Genomic DNA, 25852 nt, shown 5'->3' with positions numbered 1-25852 from the left:
ACAAACACTGCTGAAAGTGCCTGAAGTACTTTAACCCTATCAGGGTTTCCATGAGGAAGATGGATGGCTGCCTGGTAAGCTAGACCTGAATATAGGCTGTTTATTGTTTTATGCTATGTCTTCTTTGTAATGCTTTTGTTCTGAATAAGTACCGTAGTACTTTGCTTTATGCAAGCAGGCTGGTCACTGGTTAACTCCCTCATTGCCCCTGAGAGAACAGGTCTGCAGGTGCTGAACTAAACTCAGACCTGCTGAGCTAATCACACTGAATTGCAGGAGTCTGCAGTCTAAGCCTCCAGCCTGGAGGGCCAGGATCCCTGGGATCTGTCCCTGAGAAGGGTGATGTGTAGAGGCCTGAGACCAAAGCAGCATGCCCTCAGAGAGGCCACAAATGGATCACAGAGGCAGTTACCTTGGGAACTGTGACAATGAGCATGTACATATTATACATATATGTACATTGTGTGTACACAAGCTCAGTTTCATAAGTGTGCCCCTAAGGAAGGTTTAGTTGTGCCTAGGTAACTTAACCATACTAAGTCCTCTGAATTACTGACAATAACTAGTATCAGAGAGGTAGCCGTGTTAGTCTGGATCTGTAAAAGCAGCAAAGAATCCTGTGGCACCTTATAGACTAACACATGTTTTGGTGCATGAGCTTTCGTGGGTGAATACCCACTTCGTCGGATGCAATTTGACAATAACTAGGACTACCTTGAAAGCAATTCAGGTTAAAATGGGTTTCTCCTGACTCAAGCTAGGATAAGGCACATTGGATTAGGAGACAGAATGGCCTGAGTTCTGTTCCCAACTCTCCTTAAAAATTCTCTCCACTACATAACATTTATGTATTTTGACATTTGTACATATAAGAACACTTATACCCGTTTCTAGTCACCTTACACTAGTCCATATATTTTTCAGCAAAGTAGATTTATAGCTTCCTATCTCTACAGTGCTGCAAAATGTCATTGGTGAGTTCATCTGAATTATTCCAAACTCATTTATCCTAACCTGTAATATAGATTTTATTTGTGGGCTCAGTTTTTCCATGGTAATCTCAGAACACTACCTTGCATAAGATATTGGATATACTTGTAATCATTTAGATTTAAGCACAACTAACATCTGAATGCATTTCTGTTCTATTTCTAGCTTTAATTAATGTTTCTGTCTGAGTGGATCTTCTAGCTAAGAGAATATTGGTTCTTAAATGCACCAGCCAGTTTTTCATCCATTCCAAATAGCTAAATAACATTTGATCAAACTTTGTCTGGTCTCTGATGGCTTCTCTAATATAAAGAACAGATGCAAAGGGTTTGTTGATTGTCTTTCTGGCAGTGTCCCTGAATATTTTTATCTAACATTTTAGTTATCAATATTCCTTCCGCAGAAAGGCTTTCAACAAATGGAAAGCTGAAATCCATTCCTAAGGATCATCTGTTACTGGAGATAGATGGGGCTTCCTGATTGCTCCCACAGTAATTCCCCATTTTTTAAGTTCACCCATGCTAGTGTAGTCATTGTGCTGAATTCAAAACATGTTTTTCTATAGTTAACATATTCATTGTCACATATCGTCATTGCTTTGTAGAACGTTTTCTGTGGGCTTGTGTTTTACAGGAAAGAGATGTTTCAAATGAGTAGCTACAGAGATTTCACACACATTATCCAACAAGTTCTTGGAATGTATTGGGGAAATTTTTTTAGTTCAGAAGGTGGAGAAAGCTACTAGGGGAGAGGCTGTTTGTTCTAGATTTGATTTTGACAAATGGGGAGGAACTGGTTGAGAATTTGAAAGTGGAAGGCAGCTTAGGTGAAAGTGATTATAAAATGGTAGAGTTCATGATTCTAAGGAATGGTAGGAGGGAAGACAGCACAATAAAGATAAGGGATTTCAAGAAGGCAGACTTCAGCAGACTCAAGGAGTTGGTAGGTAAGATCCAACCGGAAGTAAATCTAACGGGAAAAACAGCTCAAGGGAGGGGGCAATTTTTCAAACAAACATTATTAAGGGCACAAGAGCAAACTACCCCACTACATAAGAAAGACAGGAAGTATGGCAAGAGACCAGCCTGAAGATCTTCAATTATCTAAAAATCAAAAAAGAGTCCTACAAAAAGTTGAAACTAGGTCAAATGACAAAGGATTAATATAAACAAATAACAAAAAATGAGGAAATGGCATTAGTGCTAAATGACTTTTTTGTTTCAATTTTCACCAAAAAGGTTTGTAGCAATTGGACATTTAACATAGTGAATGCCAGTGAAAAGGATGTCGGACCAGAGGCTAAAATAGGGAAAGAACAAGTTAAAAAAATTAGACAAGTTAAATGTCTTCAAGTTGGCAGGGCCAGATGAAATACATCCTAGAATACTCAAGGAGCGGACTGAGGAGTTATCTGAGCCATTAGTGATTATTTTCGAAAAGTCATGGAAGGCTGGAGAGATTCCAGAAGACTGGAAAAGGGCAAATATAGTGCCAATCTATAAAAAGGAAAATAAGGACAGCCCGGGGAGTTACAGACCAGTCAGATTAATTTCAGTACCCAGAAAGATAATGGAGCACATAATTAAGCAATCATTTTGCAAAACACCTAGAAGATAATAAGGTGATAAGTAACGGTTAGCATGGATTTGTGAAGAACAAATCATATCAAATCAACCTAATAGTTTTCTTTGACAGGGTAACAAGATTTGTGAATGGGGGAAGTGGTAGATGTGGCATATATATTGACTTTTGATACTGTCTTGCATGACCTTCTCATAATTAAACTAAAGAAATGCAACCTAAATGGAGCTACTATAAAGTGGGTGCATAACTGGTTGGAAAACTCCTCACATACAACTATTTCAAATTTGATGACAATATATATCTCCAGATCAGTGGCACCGCTATGGGCACCCGCATGGCCCCACAATATGCCAATATTTTTATGGCCGACCTGGAACAACGCTTCCTCAGCTCCTGTCCACTCACATCCCTTCTCTACCTACGCTACATTGATGACATCTTCATTATTTGGACTCATGGGAAGGAGACTTTGGAAAAATTCCAGCACGATTTCAACAGCTTCCACCCCACCATCAGCCTCAGCCTGGACCAATCTACACGGGAGGTCCACTTCCTAGACACCACGGTGCAAATAAGTGATGGTCACATTAACACCACCCTATACCGAAAACCTACCGACCGCTATGCCTACCTTCATGCCTCCAGCTTCCATCCCGGGCACACCACAAGATCCATTGTCTACAGCCAAGCACTGAGGTACAACCACATCTGCTCTAACCCCTCAGACAGAGACCAACACCTACAAAATCTCCACCAAGCATTCTCAAAACTACAGTACCCGCACGAGGAAATAAGGAAACAGATCAACAGAGCCAGACGTGTACCCAGAAGCCTCCTACTGCAAGACAAACCCAAGAAAGAAACCAACAGGACTCCATTGGCCATCACATACAGTCCCCAGCTAAAACCCTTCCAACGCATCATCAGGGATCTACAACCCATCCTGGACAATGATCCCACACTTTCACAGGCCTTGGGTGGCAGGCCAGTCCTCGTCCACAGACAACCTGCCAACCTGAAGCATATTCTCACCAGTAACTGCACACCGCACCATAGTAACTCTAGCTCAGGAACCAATGCATGCAACAAACCTCGATGCCAACTCTGCCCACATATCTACACCAGCGACACCATCACAGGACCTAACCAGATCAGCCACACCATCACCGGTTCATTCACCTTCACGCCCACCAATGTAATATACGTCATCATATGCCAGCAATACCCCTCTGCTATGTACATCGGCCAAACTGGACAGTCTCTACGGAAAAGGATAAATGGACACAAATCAGATATTAGGAATGGCAATATACAAAAACCTGTCAGAGAACACTTCAACCTCCCTGGCCACACAATAGCAGATCTTAAGGTGGCCATCCTGCAGCAAAAAAACTTCAGGACCAGACTTCAAAGAGAAACTGCTGAGCTTCAGTTCATCTGCAAATTTGACACCATCAGCTCAGGATTAAACAAAGACTGTGAATGGCTTGCCAACTACAGAACCAGTTTCTCCTCCCTTGGTTTTCACACCTCAACTGCTAGAATAGGGCCTCATTCTCCCTGACTGAACTAACCTCGTTATCTCTAGCTTGCTTCTTGCTTGCTTATATATACCTGCCCCTGGAAATTTCCACTACTTGCATCCGACGAAGTGGGTATTCACCCACGAAAGCTCATGCTCCAAAACGTCTGTTAGTCTATAAGGTGCCACAGGATTCTTTGCTGCTATTCCCATAGAGTAGTTATCAGTGGTTCACAGTCAAGCTGGAAGGGCATAATGAGAGGGGTCCGGCAGGGATTAGTTCTGGGTCTAGTTCTGTTCAATATCTTCATCAATGACTTAGATAATGAGATAGAGAGTACACTTACCAAGTTTGTGGACGATAACAAGCTGGGAGGGATAGCAAATGATTCTGGAGGATAGAATTAAAATTCAAAATGATCTGGACAAACTGGAGAAATGAAACTTTACTATGCAGAAGAAAAATGCTACATTAAACCATCTTAATTTAAATGAAACAAGCACAGGAACAGTTTCCTTACCTTATCAAATCTTTTTTTTTAATTTTCCCTATATTTGTAGTAGTTTACATTTAACACAGTACTGTACTGTATTTGCTTTTTTTCCCCTTTTGTCTCTGCTGCTGCCTGATTGCATACTTCTGGTTCCAAATGAGGTGTGTAGTTGACTGGTCACTTCGTAACTCTGATGTTCATAATTCTGAGGTTCTACTGTAGTGGAAATTGGGGAGAAACACTAGTTGTCAGGGACTTTCTGACCAGGGAGATAATGTAGGACTTTTTGGAGAGGGAGGACATCAAATGTGGAGGCAGGATCCAACCAGAAACCACTGTGGAGGGAAGGACAGAATTTGTGTAACAATTGTTAGACTAAAACAGAATTGTCTGAGGCCATAAGAACATGGGTTTGAGATTCTCATTTCTCATTGATGCAGTTGACTGGCTGAGTAGGTCTAATCTGCAAAATGACTATATTACTGATAGACATGATCCGTATAATTGATAGACACTCGTTCATGTTGGGGGCTTAACTACCCAGGAGAGTTTAGCAAGCATCTGTGTTTCTCCCAGGAGCTAACAAGTGTGCAGGGGGAGTGTGCATACCACACCTTCCAGGAGGGAGGTGAAACATGCCTCTCCCATGAATCCTGCCCTATGTATGGCTAATGCTTCAGGAGGTGCTAAAGACATGCCTGGACTAGGAAATTAGATCTTGTTGTAAAATTTGTTAACTAACATGATTTTAAAGAGGACTTTGCCCCTCATGTCATCTCATGTAGACAGAGAAAGTCATGTTTCAAATCACATCAGCTGATCATAGTCATCCGTAGGGTTGACTATAAACCCCTGGAAGTAGATAATGGAAACAGATTAACTATAGTTAAAGCTAAGATTTTGTCATGGTTATTTTTAGTAAATGTCACAGACAGGTCATGGGCAATCAACAAAAATTCATAGAAGACCGTGACCTGTCTATGACTTTTGCTGCTGCGGCTTCATGGTTTACCCTGCCACCATGGTGGCTGGGAGCTGTGGGGTTCCCTCTCTACCCGCAGCAGCTGGAAGCTTCAGGGGTGCACCCTCCACCCACAGCAGCTGGGAGCTGCAGGATAACCATATTTCCCAGAGAGAAAATGAGACATCCCCAGCCACTCGCCCAAGGCGTCCCCCTCTCTGTGCTGTCACCTGTCACTGGAATCTTGCCAGGGTCCTGCTGGATGCCAGCTCCAGAGTCCTGCAGCCCCTGGGACTGAAGCAAAGAATGTCAGGGAGGTCTCTGGAAGTCAGGGATTCTGTGATTTCTATGGCCTTTGTGACATAAACGTAGCCATAACTATAGTCATTGCACAGTAGCATTAACAGACACCATCAGACACTATTTCAAAAACATTTTATAATTAGGCATTGACAGACCAGGAAGACGTTAGGCTTGTCACAGCTTATTGTATTTGTTGTGTTTAATAGAAGTAGGCAGCTGCAATACAATCCCTGTGGTTTACAAAGGTAATCATTTTAAAGACACATTGGGCTAATACTCAAAACAGTTGGGTTTCAGGTTGGAGCAAGTGAGTCATTGCTACAGTCAAAGATAATAGCTGAAAAAGGAAAGGGATTTTTCACAAGGGCCTTTTTTAGTAGACTTAACTGGGTCTCTGAAATGATAGAGCTCAATATATAGCACATGCCCTCTTTTCTAGATGGAAGATAAGGTTTGATTCTTGAATAATAAAGTGGAATAAAGGGTATCTTTCATGCTAATTGTAAGTAAAGCCTGTGCAATAGTCCCCAAATTATGAAGTACTGTAGGAATCTATTCTTTCTTTCTAATATGTGTGTGACTGACCTGGTTGAGCTCCCCATGCTGAACAAACAAGGCTGCTGTGTTTGGTTCCCAACACCAGCTCCTGTGTGCCTCTAAGGGTACGTCTACACATCGATCTATTGGGCATTGATTTATTGCATCTAGTGTAGACTCGATAAATCGATCCCTGATCGCTCTGCCGTCGACTCCTGTACTCCTCCACTTCCGCCTCTCGCCACGGTGTCGACAGGGGAGCGGCGGCAGTCGATCCTGCACCGTGAGGACATGAGGTAAGTTGACCTAAGATATGTCAACTCCAGCTACGTTATTCTCGTAACTGAAGTTGCGTATCTTAAGTCAATCTCCCACACACACACACCCAGCATGGCCTAAGGCTACTAAGTCTGAGCAGCATCCAGGCAACTGTCTCTGGCCTCTCAGGCTCATTCCCAGGGTGCAGACACCCTGTCTACTACCCCTTCTCAGAAGTGAGACCCCTCCACAGTCCAGCTGCCCTAGACGCTAAGGCCAGTGCTAAACCCACCCAAGTCTTTTATTATAGACCACCGAAATCAGGAAGAGGAAGTGCATGAGTCATTCTACATGCAGGTAAGAAGATTAGCTAACACACATGAGCTAGTATTAATGTTGGAAGACTACTGCAGCAAAACATAATATGGTCAGCAAATTCTTAGCATGCATAGGGGACAGCTTTCTGATTGAGAAAGTTGATGAAACAACTAGGGAGTCATCCATTTTGGATCTGTTTTTGACCAACAGGGATGGATGAGTTGTGAATGTGAAGGTGGTCAGGAGCTTGGAAGAAAGTGATCATTATCTGATAGAATTCAAGATTCTATTGAAAAGAGGATATGAGAACAGCAAAACGAGAACGGCAAAACAAGGACACTGGACTTCAGAGGGGCACATTTCAACCAACTTAGAGAAACAGTAGGCAAGGTCCCATGGAAAGACCAATTAAGGAGAAAAGGAGTCAAAGGGGACTGGCAGTTTCTAAAAGATGTAAACTAGACTAGAGGCTCAACATGAAGCTATTCCAATGCAGAAGAATGATAAGAGTCATAGGAGGCCAGTGTGACTGCACAAGTTGCTTTTTAGCTATCCAGAACCCAAAAGGGATACATACAGGAAATGGAAGGAGATATACATGGGAATAGCACAAGTGTGTGGGGACAAAAATCAGGAAAGCCAAGGCCAAGAATGAGTTACAGCTGGCAATGAATGTTAGAGACAACAAGAATGGGTTCCTTCAAATATGACAGACAAAAAAGAAAGATCAAGGACCGTGTGTGTCCGCTGCTCAGTGGAGATGGTGAGCTGATAACAGAAGATGATAGGAAGGCAGAGCAGCTCAATGCCTACTTTGCTTCAGTCGTCTCACAAAAAATAACATGACCGATGACTACCAATGTTACTATAGATTATAAAGGGGAAGGGTTGCAGATCAGGATAAGTAAAGAACACATCAGAGATCTTCTAACCAATTTGAATGAATTCAAATCAGCAGAGCCTGATGCTATTCACCCGAGGGCACTGAAGGAATTAGCTGAAGAAATCTCGGAGCCATTGGCAATAATAATATTTGCAAAGTCATGGATGACAGGAGAGGTCCTGGAAGACTGGAGAAGGGATAATGTAGTGCCCATCTTTAAAAGGGGGGGAAAGGTGGAACCAGGGAATATAGACCAGTCAGCCTGACTTCGATCAGGGAAGCTACTGGGAAGCTACTAGTGCAATTTATAACATTAAACATTAAACATTAAATTTGCAAATAACTGGAGGCTGAAGGGGTGATCACTAACAGCCAGCATAGATTTACCAAGAGCAAATCATGCCAAACCAGCTTGATTTTCTTCTTTTACAGGATAACGGTTTTGGTGGATAGGGGGCATGTGGTGGACATAATATACCTGGACTTCAGCAAGGCTTTTGACACAGTCCCCCATATGATAAGTAAGCTGGAGAAATGCGGACTTGGCAGAACTGCTATTAAGTGGTTACGTTAAGTGGATACTAAGAGTAACTGTTAATGGAATGATGTCAGAGTGGAGGAAGTCTCAAGTGGGTTCCACAAGCAGGAGTGGCGGAAGTTCCCTAAAAGTGGGGGGAGCCACTTACCCCCCATGACGCCTCTTCCCGTGAAGCCCCGCTCCCATGCCACCTTTTCCCCCAGACCCTGCCCCCTGTTTGCTTCTCCAGCCCCCCTGCCATCGCTCACCCTCACAGCTGGTAAAAAGTGATGGGGCCATGGCCTCGGGCCACCCCATTCCAGCACCCCTGTCCACAGAGATCTGTTCTGGGTCCGGTGTTTTATAACATCTGTACTGATGACCTGGATGTATGATACTGATCAGATTTTCAGATGACATAAAGCTAGGGGGGGTTGCCAACTCTTTGGAGGATAGAACTAAAATTCAGAGGGCTCTTGTTAAATTGGAGAACTGGGCTAGATAAGAAAATTAAATTAAAGACAAATGTAAGGTGCTACACTTAGGGAAGAAAAACCAAATGTACAAATATAGAATGGGGGATAACTGGCTTTGCAGCAGCACTGCTGAAAAGGATCTGGGAATAGTGGTAGATCACAACCTCAACATGAGTCAGCAATGTGATGCTGTTGCAAAAAAAAAAAAAAAGGCAAATGCAATTTTAGGTTGCATTAACAGAGGCACAGGAGGTAATAGTCCCACTCTACTTGGCACTGCTTAGGCCTCCGCTAAAGTCCTGTGTCCAATTTTTGTCACCAATGTATAGAAAAGATGTACATAAAGGATCCAGAGGCACGTGACAAAGATCGTCAAAGGGATGGAATGCAAGCCATATGAGCAAAGGCTGAAGGAACTGAGTATGTTTGATTTGGAAAAGAGGAGATTAAGGGGGGGACATGATAGTGGTCTTCAAATACTTGAAAGGCTGCCATAAAAAAGATGGAGAAAAGTTGTTCTCTCCTTCCACAGAGGGCAGGACAAGAGGCAATGGGTTCTATAGCATAGCAGATTTAGATTAAATCTCAGGAAAAGCTTTCCAACTGTAAGAACAGTAAGACAATGGAACAGACTATTAAAAGAGGTTGTGGAAGCTCCTTCACTAGAGGTTTCAAAAGGAGGCTGGATAGTCATCAATCTTGGATGGTGTAACCACAACAAATCCTGCATCTTGGCAGGAGGTTAGACTATATGACCCTTGCAGTCCCTTCTAACCCTGTGATTCTAAGTCTCCCCAGAAGCTTAAGCACACCCTTTCCCAGAGCTCCACCCCCCGGGTAGTCCAGTTTACAGGTTAAACCTTTGGGGGTACACAGTAGCAGAGCCAGGTTTTGTAACTAAGGGGAACCGGGGTGTGATGAGTCATTGGTGGCCATTTTTCAACTGAAAAATATGTTTCAAAAGGTGACATATATACACCTAAAGGATTCCGGGTGAGGGACAACTGCCTCTTCTGCCCTCTCTGGGTTCTGCCACTGGGGCCTCATGACAGTTACAGCAATGAAATCAGAGGTTTTGCAAAGTACCAGTAAGTTCTTACACACACACACTTTATTCCTAATGAAAGCCTAGAGATTTACAGATCCATGCAAAAGCAACAAAAGCTGCATGTGCAAACCCTCCAGTGTCCTCACCACTTTAAGAGCCCTTTGGGTTTTTGGTCAGTCCTCTCAGGAACCCAAGACCCTCCTTCTCAGCTTTCAGGTTCTCACTCCCTTCCCCTGCAACAAACAAGCTCTTCCTAGCTTGTTCAGGTCCAGTGGTCAACAGCTTCCTCCTAGCTCAGAGAGCATGCCCCTTTTAACAGCAGCATCTAACACCTCTTTCTTTGTTCTCTTCTGCTGGAGAATTTCAGTTGCTCCAACCCACCTCCCTGCAGACAAGCTCATTTAGCTTGGCCAACCTCTTTAGCAAATTCATTGTTCTTCCACAGCAGAGTCATTCCATATTAACCACTCGATTGTCCTGTAGCTGCTTCCAGACAGTACGTGTGATATGTGACATGGTCACTGTAAACAAATGGCTGATTCAATATACACTGAGGGTTAGAGTTACATAGAGAGTTTGGAAAATCAATCAGAATTCATATGCTGTACATATATTCCCCAAACCATCACAGTATGGGGGATGAGTTTGAGTTTAACATAGTATTCTAACAACTTTTCTTCATGGAGATGTTAAGATCATTTGCAGGAAGCTTGAGCTCAGCAGTCAAGAAAAATTGCCAGCTGATCTTAATGAGCAGTAGAATCAAGCTATATATAGTAAACTTTCCCAAACAGTAAGTAACATGCGGATAATGTTATTCAGCAAGCTGCCTTTAAAACAAGATAAGATCTTGATTTACTGTTATGACCAGAGGTGGTTACTGTTAAATTATTTTTAAGAGATCATGGTTTGGAGCTAGATAATACAGCATCTAATCAAAGTACTGCAGTTATGCTGTTTTGTTTTGGGTTTTTTGAGAGAGATGAGCAATAAAATCTTTTTTCCCTATCACATTTCAAAAGTTCTCATTTCATTTTAGTACTTGTGGAGGTTTTTTTTTTTCATTTAAGTTACTGTCAGATAAGGTTGGCATAGAGCCCACAATCCAACCCCAAGTCACGTGGGTTCAGTGTTCAGTCACTAGTGCTTGGCATTCCTTGCTCATAGAATCATAGAATATCAGGGTTGGAAGGGACCTCAGGAGCTCATCTAGTCCAACCCCCTGCTCTTGCAAAGCTCTGACCAGACTTTGCGAATTTCCTGAGCCTGGGCTGATGCTTTATGCCCAGTCATACCACTTTACAGCTTGCCTTCAGCTGCACAACTTTCTTGGCTCGATTACTTAACTTTCAATATCTTTGGGATGAGTTGAGGGAAGAGAAGAAGGTTCATGTGGAACGCAAACATCCAAGTGAACTTTCAGGGGTTGGTCCCAGGCTCAAGCCATGGCTTCTAGGGCAGCCAGGCTCCTGGCTGTGTAGCAAGAAGTCTAGAAGCAGAGTTTGGGGTTCTCCAGGCAGCTTAGGGCACCTCCTCAATTTTGTTTCAAAAAAAGTTTAAATGAAATGGTGTTCTGATTTTTTTCAGAATGAAATTTGGAATTCCCTTTCAATGGGAAAATTCCAGTCTTCAAGGTTCTGTTCCAATGCCAAACACATTTAATTGATTTATTTTGAAATTTCAGTATTTCCAACAGAATGGGAATTCTGGGTTCTGGCCAGCCCTACTCCTTATGGTTAGTGTAGCCCTCACATGAGATGTCTTAGGGTAGGAGAAAGGAAGGGTCCTTATGCCCTCTCCACATGCAAAAGCCAAGAACAGTCTGGCCTATTGCCAGATGTAAAACAGTTAATTACCAAACCTGCCATATTAATACACCCTTAAGATAACATTATCATTGACACACTGCTTCAGTAAGGCCTTATCTACACTGCAGAGTTTTGTCGCCAAAAGGCAGCTTTTGGCGATGAAACAGTGGAGGTGTACACGCTGCAATGCCACTTTTGGCGACAAAACTCTTCAGTTTCAGCGACAAAATAAAACCACCTCGACAAGAGTCATGAAGCTTTTTGTGGCAAACTAAAAGTGATAAAGCATCAGTGTAGATGTTGTTCATTATATCACCATTACTGGCCTCCCTCAGTATCCCACAATGCCCGCTGTGACTGCTCTGCTCACTGTTTTAAACTTGGCTGCCCTGCATTCCTGCTACACAGGCATGCACCCCTCCCCTTTCAAAGCTCCGGGAAGTTCTGACAGCTGAGCAAGCCTTTGAGCAAAGAGCAAATCACTAGCATGGAATGCTGCTCCCTCCAACACTAGGAACACAGAAGCAGGCAGGCAAGGGCTGATGTGTGTTTCTGTGTGTGTGTGTGTGTGAGAGAGAGAGAGAGAGAGAGAGAGAGACTGCCGTACTGTGCAGGGAGGGAGGTGGGGGTTGATGTCGGGGGGGGGGGGGGGGAGTCCCGCACTTCCTTCCTCAGGACTGGTTGCTTCCTGTGGCTGTCTGAAATTAGAGACAGTGTGCCGACACACTCGCCCCCAATACACACTGTCTCTCTCACATACACACTCCCCCCCGCCCCCACTCTCTCACATACTCTTCCAACACACGCTCTGGCTCTGTTTCTCCCACATACACACACATGCTCCCTGTCATACAGTCTTCCTCCTCCCCCACACTTCAGTTGAAAAGCAGCTGGCAATCTAGTAGGATGCCCATGGAATGATGAGATTGAGAAACCTGCATCATGTGATGCTGTCCCTGCCCCGTGAGGCATTGCAAACCCTTCCCAAAGCACTCTGTGGCCAGTTGCACAGAGGGATAGCTACCCACAGCATAGGCGCCGACTTGCCCTCTGCCCAGTGGGTCCTTTCCCCCCGGCCCCACCCCTGCATTGCCCTCGCCCCACCCCCATTCCACCCTCTTCCCACAAGTCCTCTCCCCTGCCCTGCCTCTTCTCCGCCTCCTTCCCTGAGAACGCCGCGTCCCCACTCCTCCTGGAAAGTCCTAAGCACCGCCAAACAGCTGTTAGGCAGCAGGGGGGCAGGAAGCTCTGGGAGGGAGGGAGAGGAGCAGGGATGCAGCGCACTTGGGAGGGGAGAAGGAGGCAAGGAGGGGGGAGCTTGGCTGCTGGTGGGTGCAGAGCACCCACTAATTTTTCCCCGTGGGTGCTCCAGCCCCAGAGTACCCCTGAAGTCGGTGCCTATGACCCACAGTGCACTGCTCTCTGTGTCGATGCAAGAGCTGCTAGTGTAGGTGCACTCTGCCAATACAAGGAGCATAGTGTGGACATGCAACAGCGATTTAATTAAAGTGCTTTAATTAAAATGGCATAAATTTTGGTGACAAAATTCTGCAGTGAAGGCAAGGCCGAAAGTTCTAGCTTTAAAAAAAAAAAATCTCAGCCCCCTCTCATACGTACACAAAACATCAAGATAATTGAATTTCCAAATGTTAATTTACAGCTCTACATCCATCACTTTTTCATCGTTGTCCTGCAGGGCCGGCTCCAGGTTTTCTGCCGCCCGAAGCGTCGGGAAAAAAAAAAAAGGCCAATTGGCGGCACTTTGGTGGCAGCTCAGTCGCGCCACTCCATTCTTTGGCAGCAGCTCGGCGGTGGGTCCTTCACTCCCTCCCTTCCTCTTCGGCGGCACTTTGGCGGCAGCTCAAAGAGGCAGAGAGGGACTGAGGGACCCGCCTCCGAATTCCCGCTGAAGACCCAGATGGAGTGCCGCCCCTTTGTATTATCCACCCCAAGCACCTGCTTCCTTAGCTGCTGGAGCCAGCCCTGTTGTCCTGATTCTAAACTGATTAGCCCACAAGCTGTTAGCCAAATATTAGTTATCTGTCATGTAACTTGCAAATATTGCAGCACTTCAAAGGTTTATCTCACCTATTTGCATATATAGTCACTGAGAATTCTTAAGTATCCATGCTTCATCCTTTCCCACATTAGTATCTTCAGACTGTGCAAAGTGTATATCTAAAGTTCAGTAATAGTTGAGTCCTTAGACTGCAGGGGAAGAGTAAATTATTAGTGTGAATGGGAATATAACAGTTTCAATGCAGTTTTATACTAATTTGTTTGAATACATATGGAGACTTATAAATAATTCCCAATATGCCTCATATTATTAGACAATCAGGGTAAAGTATTTCAAGCCTATTCAGAAAGGTTAACAGGCATCCTCAAATATGTCAAACCTTTGTTTCTGGGATAGGGTTCCCTTACCACACTTCTAACCACTGCTTTTATAGAGGGAGCACAACATGGGAACCCATTTTAGTTGAACTAAGGAAAAAACTAAATGTGCTAGTGCTAAGGTAATTACTGTGTTACCTTGACAGTGACATTAAATAGCTTAAAGGCGTATAGATTTTGCAAACAGTAAAACATTATTTTTACTCTCCAGAGGAAGGGTTGGGTGACCTGGAGGTGAAATGTTTATTGATATTGTAATTAGTAAACATTCATATTACATTAGTACTTTCGGTCAAATATGATGATAGAGTTTGCATAGGTTTTGGATATTTACTGTGATCCTATAACAAAGAAAGAAAAAGACACTGAACAAAATTCACCAGTATTAAATTAAAAAACAACAAACAACATAAAATATTCAGAGTTTCTGGCTGTCTTGCACTTTTTCAATTTTTAGAAATGTTATATACATTATTGTATTAATGATACTTTGTACTAATGAGACTTTTCATCTCTAGGATCTTTTATGTACATTAGGTAAGTTTCATAAACATCCTTGTGAGACAAGTTGTTATCCCCATTTTACAGAATGACGAGCTAAGGCAGTGAAAAGTTGAAGTTAAAATTCTCAAATATAGGTGCCTAAAGTTAGGGGCCTGTTTTAAAAAGAGACTGGCTTATTTTAAAAGTAGCTGAAGGCCCACAGCTCCCATTGATTTCACTGGGAACGTCTAGGGATCAGGCCCAGTGCAAACAATGGGGAACCACCATGAACTATACTGAGAGTAGTCACGGAGAAGAGGCTGAGGAAACCAAATTATAAATCTAAATAGCTGGAATCCTCACTTAATAGAATGGTATAACCTGATAAAATATGAAACAGAACTGTTAGTAAATCAAGCCCAGATATCTGCTCTGAAGACATTGGCTGAATCTCAGGATTTCCAGTTTGATATTTTGAAATTTGGTTTCATTCCAAATTGGCTCCGAACCATTTTTTCTGAGTTTTCTTGCAAACTGAAAATCTTGAAAAATTTTCACTTCAGAAACACGAACACATGGTGTTTCCAAAATGAAATATGCTCTCTCCGTCTGCCAGCTGCTGACTGAACTTTACATTCTAGTCAGATTCCACTGGAGACCTGAGATCCCCAGTGCTGCCCCAGAGCCACACACCCTGGAATCCCAGGCTCCACAGCAGTCTGCCAGGTGAGCTGGCAGGGAACCAGGAACCTGCCTCTGGTTTGGTGACAATTCATCAAACCTTTTGTGAGATGTTTCAGGGTCAATGAACCAGCATTTTTCTGATGAAACTGTTTCATTGGAAAATTTCCAACCAGCTCTGTTTGTTAAACTCAGATTGTAATGTGCCTCTGAGCAGGGAAGCACTATTGTGTAAAGAATTTTCTTCAATGCTGCACTTGCTATAGCATCTAAGGCTGGCCAGAATACCTATTCTCTAGTGCTGCTCTGCTGTCAGTGACCCCTTTGCAGGGCTGCTGTAGGCTGCTGTATGTGGCCTATTATTAGCAGTAGCAGCAGTAAGTCCCCAGAAGGCCCCAGGGACCCATTTTGCTGGTTGCAGTACAAACACAGAAGAGACAACCCCTGCCCTGAAGGGTTTACAATCTAAAGACTCAAACACAAAGGGTAGGGGATGTTGATTCAATGTACAAACAAAGGAATTGGCACAGGCTATGGCTGTATCATGCCACTGATTTTTAAGCACAAATCCCAGTTGACTCCATCAGGGACTTCTGCTTAAAAACTAATGGTACAATATGGCTCTGTTATAGTTTTTTGAGAGGAGTAGGGGGTAGTTTGTTACTTTTGACCCACTGCCTTCATGCTCATCGTTATACAGAGCTGAATGGTTTAAAAACGTTTGGTCTCCTTTGCTTTAGACTACCTTTAGGGTACCTTTGTAAGCAATTATTACTATTTAAAGTTGACAATTTGTAATTTACTGTGGCATATTTCCTGTGTTATGCTATTTCAGACTATGTGCTTGGTTCCAGGTGACTGAGGCCAGCCCAGGAGAGAAGTGTAGATATCTGTAGATAGTTCTCCATCAACTGATATGTTTTACAACTGGGTTTCTTATAGCCATGCTTGGTCTTCACTGGAAGGTAGTAAGGTTTTTTTTCCTATTTGTTTTATAATAATGTGACTGTAACGAGGGGCCATAGTCTCCCTCCCTGAGGGACAGAGAGAAAGCCGCAACCACCTCACAGCAACCTTCTCCCTAGGTGATAATTAATCCTGTCTTAATTAATTAGGGTTATTTAGCGATTATATGATTAAACGGTACACTTCTTTCCCTTGCTAACTGTGGGATTCTCTTGTTGCTGATATAATTTCATTGACTTCAAAGGAGTTAACTCCAGATGTGTAATGGTGTAACAGAAAGCAGAATCTGGCCCAATGAGTTAAATCTATTTATTAAAAGACTTTGAAATTATATATTATCTATGATGGGTATTTTCTTGTAAATTTCTTTAAATATATGAATAAATAATAACAAACACATGATCAGAATTGAAGGTGGGTCCAAGTACCCAGGACAAGAGCCAGAACAGCTAAATCGGGTAATATAACTGCCATTAAAATTGATAGTTGACAAGATGAAGAGCAAATCTTAGGCCTGGTCTATACTACAAACTTAGGTCAACAGAAGCTGCGTTAAGTAGATCTAATAATGCATGTGTCTACACTACCGAGTCCCTTCCGCCAGCCTAAGTGGTCTGTAAAGTCAACTTCAGCATTCCATCTGTGTGAGAGGCATAGCACTTGACACTACATCTACAGGTCGACATGGGGATAGTATACACTATGTTGTGTAATTCAAATGAATTGGCCTCCAGGAGGTGTCCCACAGTGCTCTGCTGTGACCGCTCTGGAGAGCACTTTCAACTCCACTGCACGTCAGCCAGGTACACAGGAAACAGCCACTCGCTCCCCTGTTAAAGCCCCAAAAACTTTGAATTTTCATTTTCTGTTTGATCAGCGTGGAGAGCTCACCAGCACAGCTGACCATGGAGACTCAAGGCCACAAACGCAAACATCATGGAGTACACAGGGGATGGTGGATCTTACTGTTGTGTGGCGAGAAGAGTCTATTCAGCCAGAGCTCTAATCCAGCAGAAGAAACACTGACATCTATGACAAAATCGCATGGGGCATGGAGGAGATGGGCTACACCAGGGACACGCAGCAGTGCAGCATGAAAATAAAGGAGCTTCGGTAAGCGCACCAGAAAACAAAGGAGGCAAACAGTCATTCTGGTTCTGCCTCACGGACATGCTGCTTTTATGAGAAGCTACATGTGATTCTCGGCAGTGACCCCACCACTACCCCAAAACATTCCGTGGATACCTCCCAGGAGCCTCAGGTGACCTCGAGCAACAATGAGGAGGACATTGTTGACAAGGAAGAGGAGGAGGAGGAGAATGTGAGGCGGGTAAGCAAAGGATCCATTTTCCCCGACAGCCAAGAACTGTTTTTAACCCTGGAGCCCATTCCTTCACAGGACCAGTTGGCAGCAGAGCATGAGGCCAGGGAAGGCACCTCTGGTGATTGCACATTTCCAATCAAACTGTAGGGGTTACAAGCTATTATTTTTTAAGTTTAATCTGAACAAAAAAGTAGCTGTAGTGGGTATTGGTGGCCACTCCAGGTACACAGAGGGTGCTTAGGGATCATAGACTGTTTGGTCTGCCCCACTCAGGGGCTACAGATTGATTGCTGTTCTGCTCTGCCCAAGGGGTCAATTCCCCGACTGCTACTGTCTGCCCCAGCCAGGAGGCTCAGAGGCTATAGACTAATTATTTGCCCTACCCCACCCAGGGGCTATAGACTGATTGCTGTTCAGTCTCACCCAGATGGCCAGAACCCCAATTACTACTGCCTGCCCCAGCCAGGAGGCTTCGGGGCCATAGACTGTTTGCTCAACCCCGCCTGAGGGTTACAGGCAGAGCCATCGCTAGGGGACGGCAAATCAGGGCAACCGCTCCGGGCCCCACACTTTGAGAGGTCCCCGCGGGCCAGCACAATTGGCTGGCTCCACATAGGCGGTGGGTGAACCCGACTGCTGGCTGGGGGAGCCCCGCCCCTTCCACCCGAGGGAGAGCGCTCAGCAGCGCTGCTGCAGCCTCCCCAGCCCCAGGAAGGTGGGTGGCATGGCCCCAGCCCTCTGGAGCCCTGCAGTGCCATCGAAGCAGGGCCCTGGGGGCGTGGAGTGTGGGTGGGGCCATGCCTGGCTGTTTGGGGAGGCACCACCTCCCTAGCCTCCCCTACCCGCCCCCAGCACGATTGGTCCCAGAAATGATGTCATTTCTGACTTGGAAGTGACATCACTTCCACCCCGGGCCTTGCATCCCCCTAGGGACGGCCCTGGCTACAGACTGACCATTGTTCCATCCTACCCAGAGGGCCAGAACTCCAGATGTTGTTGTCGGCCCCAGGCCAGAGACTCAGAGACAACTGACTTTGTTTGCTCAGCCCCACCAGGGCCCACCATACTCCAATTACCGGATCTAACAAGGAATCTCAACAACCTCTCACTGGGCCAACAGGGGCAGCCCAGACCAACAACAGGGCCCCCTCCCCTCATAAGCACCTAGCAAAATGGGGTCCTGATCCATGACTGGAGCTCCTAGGTGCCATGATAATACAAATAATAATAATTTGAGCAGAGACACTCATCTGTATTGAAAGCTGAAGAAAAGTATGTTAATTTTAGTAGAGTAAAAGGTGCAGAAGAGACCAGAGGATCCTTTCTGAAGACAAGGAGTTTCCTGAAGACCATCCCAAAGTTAACTCCCAGCTACTGAGTCCAAGTTTGCTCCCCCTTTATTGGAACACTACCTCTGACATGCAGCTGATTTTTGCCGAGCCCTTGTGTGGTCACTTAGGGCACGTTTAATGGCTATGAAGTTGAATGCTGTTGTGCCAAAACTGTATTTGTTCATGGCCACAGATAAATCTGCCCATCCAAGGACATTTCTTTGAATATTAATATACTTTTGGATTTATGCATTTGTGTGTTGGTTTTCTCCTTAACCACTATGAGTGTATGGTGGCCGGCCAGCCAAGATGAGGGGAAGGCAAAAGTGAGTCCCCTCCCCTGAGCTGAACTATATTTTCAGATTTCAGGGCACGTGTCTTAATAGGTGTCTCCACAGATCAGTCAATAATTGTTTTAATTGCTCTGCCAGGGCACATTCAGGGCAGAGGCCATGTCACTGCAGTATTATAAGAGATGCTAATTTAAAAGTCATTTGCCAAGAACAAAAAGTTAGAAAATACATTGTGTTTTGAAAGTTCTTGTGTCAGCAACAAAGCCAGTAAAATACTCACACTTTTTTCTAAGGAAGGCCAAATCCTCTACTCCAATGGAAGAAATGGCAAGGAAATCCATGAGGGGGGATCTCATTGGGCTTTCTTCCAAGGGAGGAAAGCTTAGAATTGATTCCAGTATGGCTATTTGCCTGAATATGATCTGCAGGACTGCAAGATCTGGCCTGCTAGTTGTTGCTGTTGTTATAGGTGAGGCTAATAGCATCCATATTATTAAGCTTTCCTAGCACTTTCCATTATCAGATCCTGTTTGCAGTTGCTTATAATTTTACCAGACTTCAACTGGTTGGTCTGAAAGGTCCCAGGCCAGGTGTCTGACTCAGGATGAATTGTTTTGGAAAATTATAGCCAAAATAGTTCAGCTGTTTCTAAGAACAAGACTAGGAAACATGACATTGTTTTGCCCATGTTAAAAAATTATAAGAAAATAAGAACATAAGAATGGCCATACTGAGTCAGACCAAAGGTCCATCCAGCCCAGTATCTTGTCTACTGACAGTGGCCAATGCCAGGTGCCCCAGAGGGAGTGAACCTAACAGCTAATGATAAGTCATCTCTCTCCTGCTGTCCATCACCACCGTCTAACAGAGGCTAGGGACACCATTCCTTACCCATCCTGGCTAATAGCCATTAATGGACTTAACCTCCATGAATTTATCTAGTTCTCTTTTAAACCCTGTTATAGTCCTAGCCTTCACAACCTCCTCAGGCAAGGAGTTCCACAGGTTGACTGTGCACTGTGTGAAGAAGAACTTCCTTTTATTTGTTTTAAACCTGCTGCCCATTAATTTCATTTGCTGGCCCCAAATTCTTATATTATGGGAACAAGTAAATAACTTTTCCTTATTCACTTTCTCCACATCACTCATAATTTTATATACCTCTATCATATACCCCGTTAGTCTACTCTTTTCCAAGCTGAAAAGTCCTAGCCTCTAATCTCTCCTCATATGGGATCCATTCCAAACCCCTAATCATTTTTGTTGCCCTTCTCTGAACCTTTTCTAATGCCAGTATATCTTTTTTGAGATGAGGAGACCACATCTGTACACAGTATTCAAGATGTGGGCGTACCATGGATTTATATAAGGGCAATAATATATTCTCAGTCTTATTCTCTATCCCCTTTTTAATGATTCCTAACATCCTGTTTGGTTTTTTGACTGCAGCTGCACACTGTGTGGACGTCTTCAGAGAACTATCCACGATGACTCGAAGATCTTTTTCCCAATTAGTTGTAGCTAAATTAGCTCCCATCATATTGTATGTATAATTGGGGTTATTTTTCCCAATGTGCATTACTTTATATTTATCCACATTAAATTTCATTTGCCATTTTCTTGCCCAAACACTTAGTTTTGTGAGATCTTTTGAAGTTCTTCATGGTCTTAACTATCTTGAGCAGTTTAGTAGGATCTGCAAACTTTGCCACCTCACTGTTTACCCCTTTCTCCAGATCATTTATGAATAAGTTGAATAGGATTGGTCCTAGGACTGACCCTTGGAGAACACCACTAGTTACCCCTCTCCATTCTGAGAATTTACCATTAATTCCTACCCTTTGTTCCCTGTCCTTTAACCAGTTCTCAATCCATGAAAGGACCTTCCCTTTTATCCCATGACAGCTTAATTTATGTAAGAGCCTTTGGTGAGGGACCTTGTCAAAGGCTTTCTGAAAATCTAAGTACACTATGTCCACTGGATCCCCCTTGTCCACATGTTTGTTCACCCCTTCAAAGAACTCTAATAGATTAGTAAGACATGATTTCCCTTTACAGAAACCATGTTGACTTTTGCCCAACAATTTATGTTCTTCTGTGTGTCTGACAATTTTATTCTTTACGATTGTTTCAACTAATTTGCCCAGTACTGACGTTAGATTTACCAGTCTGTAATTGCAGGGATCACCTCTAGAGCCCTTTTTAAATATTAGTGTTACATTAGCTATCTTCCAGTCATTGGGTACAGAAGCCTATTTAAAGGACAGGTTACAAACCATAGTTAGTAGTTCCTCAATTTCACATTTGAGTTCTTTCAGAACTCTTGGGTGAATGCCATCTGGTCCCAGTGACTTATTACTGTTAAGTTTATCAATTAATTTCAAAATCTCCTCTAGTGACACCTCAGTCTGTGACAGTTCCTGAGATTTGTCACCTACAAAAGCCGGCTTAGGTTTGGGAATCTCCCTAACATCCTCAGCCGTGAAGTCTGAAGCAAAGAATTCATTTAGTTTCTCTGCAATTACTTTATCATCTTTAAATGCTCCTTTTGTTATTTAGCAGGCTTCCTGCTTCTGATGTACTTAAAAAACATTTTGTTATTACCTTTTGAGTTTTTGGCTAGCTGTTCTTCAACTCCTTTTTGGCTTTTTTAATTATATTTTTACACTTAATTTGGCAGTGTTTATGCTCCTTTCTATTTACCTCACTAGGATTTGACTTACACTTTTTAAAAGATGACTTTTTATCTCCCACTGCTTCTTTTATATGGTTAAGCCATGGTGGCTCTTTTTTAGTTCTTTTACTGTGTTTTTTAATTTGGGGTATACATTTAAATTGGGCCTCTGTTATGGTGTCTTTGAAAAGTGTCCATGCAGCTTGCACAGATTTCACTCTAGTCCTTTTAAAGAGAGCAGCTGCTAATTAGTAATATAGGCCAATTAAGCCAATGTGCTGATTTTTACTGACATCCTTTATAAGGGCTCCATAAGGATGCCAATCTAATAGATGCCACTACCTGCAAGCACAGTGGGGATGGATTTTCCTTCAGTGCACCACACTGGAATACTGCAGCAACTCTGACTATGTTATGGTCATTCCTTCTGTCCTGATGTAGTGTCAATCACTTGTCAAATAATATTTCTAGACATCGAACCACCCAGCTCATGATTTTTAGCAAGTAGGTTGAGTTTCCCAGATACCAACAGTGTTTTGTTGATTCCTACCAATTTGACCAGCCTGGTCAGGTATTTTAGCACCACGCATCACATCCCCTGTAATTAAATTGGGAACTGAAAATTGTTGTTCATTTTATATTTCTAGCTGATCCACAGTGGGCCAGGTTGTGGATTTTTTTGTGGTAGCATTGTTAGTGGTATAAAAAACTAGAGTGGATTTTAGGGGAGTAGCAAGCACTGGTTGAAAAATTTCTGATGGAAGTTTGGTTGGAAAATGCTGATTAGGCAGAACCAAAACAGCAGTGTGTAAGTTCAGTTGAGCTGGCTGGCTCCCCCTGCTGCTACGTAGGCTGGCCCACTCCCTGGACAACTGTTTCCCTGGTTTGCCCAGCTCACTTGTCAGGGAGCTGGCTGTCCAGCTTAGAAATTTTAAATTCTTCCAGAATGGAATTCTCAAAAATTTCTGCTTCACAAAACATTTTACATTGGCAACTGTTCTGGTATGCCTGAAAAACATTTCAGAACTGTGAAATTTTCCACAGCACAGAAGTTCTGGTTGCCACACAGAACTACTATTTAGTGCTCAAATAAAACCTCAGAGCCTACTATTGAAATTCTGAAATTAACTTTAGACATGCACCTTTTCTTGCACATTGTTTCTTGACACCTTGGTGGAAATCCTGGTCCCATGGAAGTCAATGGGAGTTTTGCCATTGACTTTCAGGGAAATCAGGATTTCACCCTTTATATTTAGATCGAAAACTATATTGCTTAGCCCTGGATATTTCAGTACTAGAAAGACATAAGTTGTAGGATATTCAGTGGCCATTCCAATGCCCATTGAAGTCAGTGGGAGTCTTCATTGACTTCAGTGGATGGTGAGTTGAGCACTGAGAGAAGAGCAAAACCATAGTTAAGTGGCTGGAAGGATTAATATGAGGAAAGACTGAAGAGCTGAATACAGACAGCTTAGCTAAATGATGACTAAGAGGGAAGTGATTGCAATCTACAAATATTTGAAAAAGATTAAAAACAGGGGTGGGGAAGGAACTATTTAGGGTAGCAAGGGAGAGACATAGCTAGAACCAAGATGATTATAATTACCAAAAGGATGATTCAGGTTGAACAGCAGATGTGTTTTCTCAATAATGAGAGATATTAGATTGTGGAATAGTTTCTAAAAGGAAATGGAGGAAGCTCCTTTGTTTGGGACATTTATCTAGAGGTGTGAAAAGCCCACAAAATAAACTGTAAGAACAATTCTTCACTGCCTTTCCAATGATAGTGTCTATTATTCTTTCAGCTTCTGAAAGCTCTAGTTGGAAGGTGAAGCAAAATGCAGAAATAATGTATTTCTGTAATAGTTTGCTAGTATAATGTTATCTCTGAATACCAGAAGATTCATTTTTCCATCCCATGTCTTTGCACAGACTCCTTTTAAAAATATCCTACTATCTTATGCCTGTGATCTTAAATTTACTTAGTTTAATACAGATTCTAAAACAGTAAATTCAAATGTAATTGAGAGATACAGTGTTTGTATTACCTCTTGCCCATAAGCAAGCAGTTGTACCAAACAAATTACATTTAAATTAGTTTACAGGCAACTGCAGTCACAGTGGTATTGAAAATACATGCATATTAGTATCCTTATCTACCCTGGAGTAATGTCAAAAATAATGATGCACATTTATATAACATCTTTCTTCTGGAAGGCAACCAAATTGCTGCACAAATTGATTTTACAAACTACATACAAAATTATCTTCCCTCACCACAGAAATGCACCTAGCAGAAGGTTAGATCATAGCACTATGCTGGGACATTGCCTCAGCACTGACTCAGGAGGAAGAGTGCCACCTAGGGAATCACCAACACTGCTTCATCTGGGACCTTCTTGGGCCTGGTCTACATGGGGGGAAGGAGGGGAGGGAAAATCGATCTAAGTTATGCAATGGTCCCTTCTGACCTTAAAGTCTATGATTCTATGAACTTCAGCTACATGAATAACGTAGCTGAAGTCGATGTACCTAGATCGACTTACCATGGTGTCTTCACCACAGCGAGTCGACTGCTGCCACTCCCCCGTCGACTCTGCCTGCACCATTCACTGAGCTGGACTACAGGAGTCGATGGGAGAGCACTTGGGGGTCGATTTATCGCATCTAAACTCGACGCGATAAATCGACCCCCGCTGGATTGATCGCTGCCCGCCAATCCAGCGGGTAGTGTAGACATACCCTCAGTCTTTGGAGGCTCCTGTGTTTACCTTCGCAATGTCCTTCAGTGAGATGGTGATGTGAAAGTACAGCCACTGCTTTACAAACCTGAAGTGCTAGAGAGGTTAGCTCTAACACTGTGGTGTATTAAGGGGAATCAGTGAAGAAGTTACTCAGCCTTGGGAGAAAGTGTGGGAAGTAAAAAAACATCTGTTCCACCAAAGGGCAGGGAGTAAAACACTTACCCCAGCCTTAGAGTTTACTGATTAAAGTTGAGTTTTTAATGCTTCATTTCAATATTATTTGTGGTTGGTAGCGCTCACAGTGTAATAGGTAAATTTCAAACATAGCAGGGGGTGTGGTCCCTGGCACAAAAGAATTTATATAGTCTCATTGTTTGTTGTTTTGTAAAAAGTTAATTTTCTAAAGAAAAGGTATGTTGGATATTAGGAACAACTATTTCATTAGGAGAGTGGTGAAGCACTGGAAAGGGTTACCTAGAGAGGTGGTAGAATCTCCATCCTTAGAGGTTTTTGAGGCCCGGCTTGACAAAGCCCTGGCTGGGATGATTTAGTTGGTGTTGGTCCTGCTTTGAGCAGGGAGTTGGACTAGATGAATCTTCTGTGAGTCTATGGTCGTAGATTATAGCTAAGTATTAAGGTTCAGACGAGCTTTCTGTTCAAAGTTCGACTGTTCTAAAATCTGTATGGTTAGTCAGATTGCCTTGAAATTTGAATTGCCACATAGCAGAACAAGATATGGTCAGTGGTCCAAATTTGAGGGCACTCCACTATGGGATTCCTGAGATACAGCTCTCTGTATCTCAGGAATCCCATTAAAAATTAAAATAAAATAAAATAAAATAAAATAAAGCTTTTCTTAAAAGTTGACAGATTCTGGCAATATTTTTTTGCTCCCAGATAGAGACCCAAACAGGGCTCGGACCATAGCATCATAGAAAGGCTGCCCTAGATGGGACCTCAAGTCATTAAGTCCAGCTCCCTGCAGTGAGGCAGGAACAAGTAAACCTAAACTATCCCTGACAGCTGTTTGTTCAATCTGTTCTTTTAAATCCAATGGTGGGGATTCCACAACCTGTCTTGGAAGCCTATTCCAGAGCTTAACTACCTTTATAGTTAGAAAAAATTTCCCTAATATCTAGCTTCCACCTTCCTCTGCAGATTAAGCCCATTACTTCATGCCCTTTGTTCAGTGGATATGGAGAATAATTGATCATAATCCCCTTTATAACAGCCCTTGACATATTTGAAGACTTATCAGTC

The sequence above is a fragment of the Mauremys mutica genome, chromosome 2 (assembly GCF_020497125.1).
Source record: "Mauremys mutica isolate MM-2020 ecotype Southern chromosome 2, ASM2049712v1, whole genome shotgun sequence".
NCBI lineage: Eukaryota > Metazoa > Chordata > Testudines > Geoemydidae > Mauremys > Mauremys mutica.
The sequence above is the reverse complement of the archived record's forward strand: the minus strand, read 5'-3'. Positions refer to the sequence as shown.